General features: G+C 44.8%; 1 non-coding gene across 1 annotated transcript; it reads left to right on the top strand.

Moving 5' to 3' along the window:
* Positions 1–3,612: 3,612 nt before the first annotated feature.
* On the top strand, positions 3,613–3,694 carry Trnas-gcu (transfer RNA serine (anticodon GCU)). The gene has a single exon. It is a non-coding gene; the product is annotated as a tRNA-Ser (tRNA).
* The last annotated feature ends 2,910 nt before the right edge of the window (positions 3,695–6,604 follow it).

Genomic DNA, 6,604 nt, shown 5'->3' with positions numbered 1-6,604 from the left:
TTCATAAGTTCGACTTTCGTTTGGCCACGAGATTGTCTCGAACCCAAAGCAGTAAGAAACAGACACGTTATCTTCATGGTGAGCTAATACGACCAGCAATTCCTAATTTCAGTGTTGTTTGTGTACGCGTTGAATTAAACTTAGAGACCTCACCCTTCATTTTGACTCACACACGAACAGGACTCTCGAATTTGTGGAAGCTCGCGGGACAAACTATGTACAGTATCTGTTCTTGCTCGCGAAAGAAATGCTTACGCTTGTCCCGTCCTAGAGTTGGCAATACGAGAAAGGCAATTGCTTTTCTTTCTGATCTGTTTGATTCTGGTGGTCATATAGGCGTATTGGAAGCTTTTATGATTCTCCCTCTATTTTTTGCACTTTGAAATGCTGTTTCATTGTGTGAAATTTCTGTGCTTTAAGACGGTGTGCTCACTGCCCCTGTGAGAAATACGAGCAACAAACAAAGGATGATAAATCGTCACTCTACGCCGCGAGACAATTGGGTATGAATAACATCCATCCAACGGCTGGCCTACTGCTCTATGACTGTGGGGCCCATGGTCAGCCCATCGATAAAAATAGATTGCTGCCTAGGGTAAAGCCAGGGAAACCCCAAGCTGCGACCAATCTCGATTTTATGCTGGCACTAAACTTAGCCCTATGTCGTTTAGGTCGGCCATACACGTTAGCCCAAACTCCAGCAGATTAAGTCAGGCCACGTTAGGCCAATGTCAATCCCTGACCTTGGCCCAGTCACTTTTACGTAGGTCGGGCCGACAACTTTTACTCTGACACTGTACATTGGGCCGGCTTTGTGTCGACATTGTTTTTCCCCTTGGGGTCTCGTATTTTCCTTACGGTATATCTTGACCCTTGCGTGAAATTGGGTGCGTGAGCTCATTAGAAGAGCGTAGAATCGTTCCTGTGCCCTGAAGACGTTGAAGTAGGGATTGCCTTTCGCTGTGATTGCGACGGAATTCGCAGAACATTGATAACTGTGCACGTGCCAGACGGGGACAACACCAGCAGTGCCGAAGAGCGGTGTTTAACCGCTGAAGCTGGTACAGAAACCCCAGGTACACAGACTCCGGCCCCCACAAAGAGATAGGGACGGAGGGAGAACGTTAGAGAGTTTTATACACTCACGTCACCCCTCCAGAGGGCACTGGCTTCGAAAATGCGAAATCGCCGCCGTGATATAGGTTCCTCGAAGTTTCGTTCCGGTCTTCGTTCGCTGTCATATGCTATTCAGAGGATTATCAACGTTGAAAACATGGAAATTACTTGGGTATGGTACAAAGAATATTTACACAGTACAGTAAATTTGAAAGAGCAAGTGTATATACGGTGAATGTCATGTGTGTGAAGGCCTGGACCGTAAAAACCTGTCAACCTACATTATAGCGGCAAATCTGCTAGCGACAGTGGCGCCATCCTGCGGATGACGTCATGTGAAACACATCTCGAATTCCCGCAACGGGTACTACACATGTATGTCAGCCGTTATGTTAACATGACTTACAGGTGTTTTGTTGCCAATCTCTCCTCCGTTAATTCTACACTATGTGGAGTAAGGTATATTCTCCAAAACTGCCAGTTCTTTAGTGAGCACGGTTGTCGGCAGTCATCTTTTTTAATACAAACTTCGACCGCAGAGGCGGAGAGTTCATTTTCCCGGTGGGGGGGAGGGGGGGATATGTTTATTAAGAAAAAAGAAGAAAGGAAACGTAAGCCAGATGGACGTCGGCTTATTATTTAAAAAAAAGTGAAAGGTGGTAGACGAAAAAGGCAAAGAAAAGAAGAAAGCAAAAGAAAAGGAAAAGAAAAGTGAATAACGCAAAACTAAAGCTGAAGAATCACACACTCTGGCTTGATCCTATGATGTATGCAGAACTGGTATAGAAATAAGAGGAAGGAAAAACAGAAAGAAAAAAAGAAGGAAAAAGAAGAAGAGACAGAGAAAACTTAAACAGTGAACATGTGCACAACTGAAGGCATCACGCCTTTGAAAGCTTAGTACAAAAGGAACAAAAATGCATTGAATCCTCGGTGTTTATCCCGAAATGCGCGCAATATAATGAATATGGTCAATGAAATGGAGCGGCGGGAGCTGAACCCGCTCCCAACGGTGTTCCGAAGATCCTACCGTTACACCTCACTGGCCAGCTGCTGGTACCTTTCCGACTGCCTCGTTTCATTGATCTGATTGCTTTGTGCGAAATTCAGGCTATGTGTTGCGTCATCCTCTGTGTTTCTTCGCCTCACCTTCTACTGTGATAATGAGTGGGCGGATACATATTTTACAAATTGCAAAATGCATTTTTGGGGTTGGTGCCTCTTCGCTCTTTTGACCCGGGCGCGCCGAGCCCCAAAGGTTGGTGTCAGTCTCTTAGCGGGACTTCCCGGGGGAGGCGGCGCCCCCCTAGTTCATGCTCCGGTGGGGCAAGGGCCCCCGCGCCCCCCCCCCCCCCCCCGCAGTCGGCGCCTATATTCGACCGTATCCAACTTTGCAAGCTGCGCACGCGCGAACATTACCAGAGAAAATACAGCAGTTCACATGAACGCTCACGTAGCATATCCTTTTTTTTTTCTTTTTTAGAAGAATATAGATCTGTCATTATCGAGTAGATTGGCTAGTGCAGTTCTCATGTAGATTCTAATGGTGCCCAACATTTAACAACATGGAGCTGGCAAAGCTTTCGGCGATTTCTCTATCGTCCATTCTTATATTAAGAAGAGAAAGCTAGCAAAAGGTTCTAAACTTACGGGGATTCTACCATGCAGTCAGTCATCATGATAAACTTGCTGTTCGAAATTCCCTCAGAAGGGGGTTAAAGGAAAACAGAAATCGGCGATTCGCGTGCGCTGCGCCATCTATGGACACACACTGTAAGTCCTCTTTTGTCTGGAAACATGAAAACCAATGAAAACCTTCATTAGGTACACTGCGCATGACTCCATACAAATCGGGTTATGCCGGAGCGATACTGACAAACTTTAACACAAAAGGTAACACCAAATAACTAGATGAAAATGTGTACAACAGTTAAATCTAAGTTGCAGCCTTTTACCTCCCGGTGGCGCTACGCGCCATATCAGGAATGGCGTCCCTCGTCACTACTGGTCCCTACGCTGGCACTGTTGCGTAACGTTGTCCAGCCGGCATTTTCAAAGTCATTGAGAATCGTTGATCATGAACTATTGCAGACATTTGTCTTGCGCTCCAAAAGCATTTCTGTGCGATGGTACATGTCCTGTTGATTAAAATGCAGAAGTGATGCCACTTTCACGCCTAGCGATAAAGTTGTATAAAGTGCACACCCTGCACGATTAACTGCGTGCTTTTGCCCATTTGGCTGGAATATAACACAGTCATGTGATTCACGCTTCAGACACTTCGTTCGGACTCATTTTATCTTCGAAAACGATTAGCGTTGTCGAAACACATACGAAACACGAATAAGCAATGAACTGTAACTCCAGGTCAGAGGAAAATGTGCTGCACGTGCAGTCATCTATGTCAGAGTATCAAAACAGTCATTCACCCAATGCAGCCATCAGTTTATGATGCGTCCTTACAAAACAAGTATTAACGGCAACCAAACCCCGTCTGACGAGGTGGCCGAGTGGTTAAGGCGTTGGACTGCTAATCCAATGGGCTCTGCCCGCGTGGGTTCGAATCCCATCCTCGTCGAAATCGTTTTGTTGAAAACGCCAAGGAAAGATACCAAGTACGCAGGTGATGTTCTTTTGGAAACTGTGCAAGGTAGCCGAAGTCACTGCAGCAGGCAAGTTTCGTTCCCGTCACATTTGTCAGTACTGCAATGGCGTATTTTGGGCTCAGTAGCGTAGACAGACAAATATTTCGAGAGGGGGTCTGATTCTGATTCCAAACAGAGAAACATAATTAACACAGCGTCCGCGTTCGTTTAGAAACACCAAAATGACAGAAGCATTACTTGCAAAACATCATTTTTCCTATGTAGATGGGTAGAAATCCAGCGAACCGGTAGAATGTAGGAAGGAGTTGCCTCAGGACAGAAGCCGCCGATATTTCGAACAGAGACTGTTCTTCTTCTGGGCACCGTCCTCATCATTGGCATGGTATTTAAAGGGTTAGGTGTGACGTGTTTAAAGGTTCATGCGAATTGTGGGTCAACAGCCCGGAGGGAAGAAAGGTTCCGTACGGGGTTTTACGGCCGGAGTGAATGGCTGCTTTGTTAGAGTGTGGAGGGGATTATGTGAACGTAGTGATCTAGGCTACAGACCGGTTACAGAAAAATGGAAGGTTCACGAACACGTGGACGAAAGAAAGATAAGGAGGTTAGTGATTATGTGGGGAAAATTCCAGAACCAGCAACGATTTTTTTTTTTTTTTGTAATGCAAAGTTGTGGCATGCAATAAAGAAAGTAGAAAGCAGTGGCCATGCAGAACATAACAGACGATAATGGAGGTAGAAGGGAAAAGCATATTTTATTTGTGAAGTGTTTCTAGGGTGCCTTGTGATTTGTTGATACCGGACGGGTGAAGAGCGTTGAACTTGTATATGAGATAAGACTCCCTATCACGTCTGCCACGTGTGGATCTAAACCCGGTTTCTAGAATATATAGTTTAATGTTGTCAAAATTGTGACCAGGAACTTTAAACTGTTCGGCGACTGCTTTGGGGAGTTTGTTGGACGTGTCGGTTCTGTGTCCGGTCATTTTTCCTATGCTATATATGTTAACTGAACCTGGAATTCAGACGGAGAAAAGAGGGGGCGGTACCTCTTCGCTCTCGACGAGATAGAGTAGACAAGGAAAAACCATTACGTTAGGAACGGAATGAGAGATTGTCGTTTTGTCGTTGCGAAATTCCCCGCATAGGTAAAAATAAAGGCACGGGTGAGACTCGTGCAGACCCGGATCTCTACGATGGTAGATGCTGTTCTGTCATGGAATGCGACGAGGAGCCATAGAATGTAAGCCCAGTTTTGTTGCTAGATCTCAAATACCGGAACATAAGGGTACTTGCCTCGATGCTTTGTCCAGAGTCTCACATTTTAGGCATGCAATGCAAAAAGTACGAGTGCAAGCAAGAAGAAGAAGAAGAAAAGTGCCTTTGAGACAAATGCGGCTTTGACATACCTTGTTTTCGAAAGCATTTCCGAGGCCCTTTAGGAGAATGCGCTATATTTGAAAGCTGGAACGATTCGTCCCGCTTACGGAGGGATATGTTTGTGCTGTTGTTCTACTTCTCATATCAGACTAGATAAGATTGGCTTGTAGGAGAGACTAATTATATGTATCTATCAACGGCTATTCGAATAATTTCGATTCTGTTAGGGAGTTTTTCGTTGAAAAAGTTTCATGCAATAGACCTCTAGCCGAGAAACGTCATCATGGCGTTGGTAGACAGGCTGAAACCGAAACAAATCGGAAAAGGAGCGCTGGGTTCCACGAATGGGCACTTGTTCGCTGCCTCCTATTGGAGGAAAAGTAGGACCGAAGGTCGCGTCCCTTTCAGGGACCATCTAACCCCCCTCAAGACCGTGGCTTGACCGGGCGCGACCTTGTCCGCCCTTTAGCTTCGGGCGTAGTTCAAGTCTACCAAATTGGTGGCGCTGTCTAACACTACGACGTCACTTGTTTACAAACAGGGAGAGGTCTATTAAAGCAAGCTGAAACTTGGACCTAACCAGGCTTCAATTGCACAACTGCCTGTTACATATTCAAGAACATTCTTTATATGCGCCATCAATCCTAGAGCACTATCCCGTGCACCAAACAACACGCTTAATACAGACGCTACCCAGAGTACCTGTAATTACTAAATACCCCTCTTGCAAGTGAACGAAATTTATGTCTTTCCAGTATTTACTGTAAACCTTAACTTACACATATAGATCTTCGAATGTCCTGTATCCCTTGAGGTCATCGGTAGACGTATAGTGTGCTCACAAATTGTATTCTGGTCGGCATCATATTGCACTTTAGAAAAGGTTCGTATAAAAGCAACGAAAGCAGTGTACCCTAATCTGAAACTCCGGGTGAAATCGGGTAGCTATTGATACAATCGGGTGTTACCGGGTTACTTCTTTCCAGGAAGCGGCCAGTAGTTAGAGGTGCACATATTGATCGAACATGCCTTCCTCGCGATTATATAGTCGAAACACTACCTATACTGCGTAATGTAAATCCATAACCCTTCCGTTTAGCCGAACCAATTACGGTAAGCAAACCACTTTGTATCTAATAACTGCCGAGTTTTTAAATGCACGGAGTAATTTGTTTGTATCTTTCCATCCGCACTTTTCACATGTATAAAAAAGTCTTACGAAGCTCAGTACTTGATGTTCCCTGATTATATATTTTGTTTTGCACTGCGATGTCTTGCACTGCATTTTGTTTTGCATTGTAATATCTATTTTTGTGCGAATTTGCGTTTGCCTGTTTGCTACTGACTGCTGTACAGGGTCGTGTACGTCGTCAGGTTTCGTATCCTTTTGTACACGACCCACATTTCCACGAGACATGAAATAACCTGAAATGAAAAAAAAAAGAAAAGAAAAGTAATCACACGATATAACATTAAAGTTGCTTCGCGGTGCTTATTGCTGCACT

This window comes from Ornithodoros turicata, chromosome 6 (genome assembly GCF_037126465.1).
Source record: "Ornithodoros turicata isolate Travis chromosome 6, ASM3712646v1, whole genome shotgun sequence".
Lineage (NCBI taxonomy): Eukaryota > Metazoa > Arthropoda > Arachnida > Ixodida > Argasidae > Ornithodoros > Ornithodoros turicata.
Note: the sequence above shows the minus strand (reverse complement) of the source record. Positions and strands in the feature narration are given on the sequence as shown.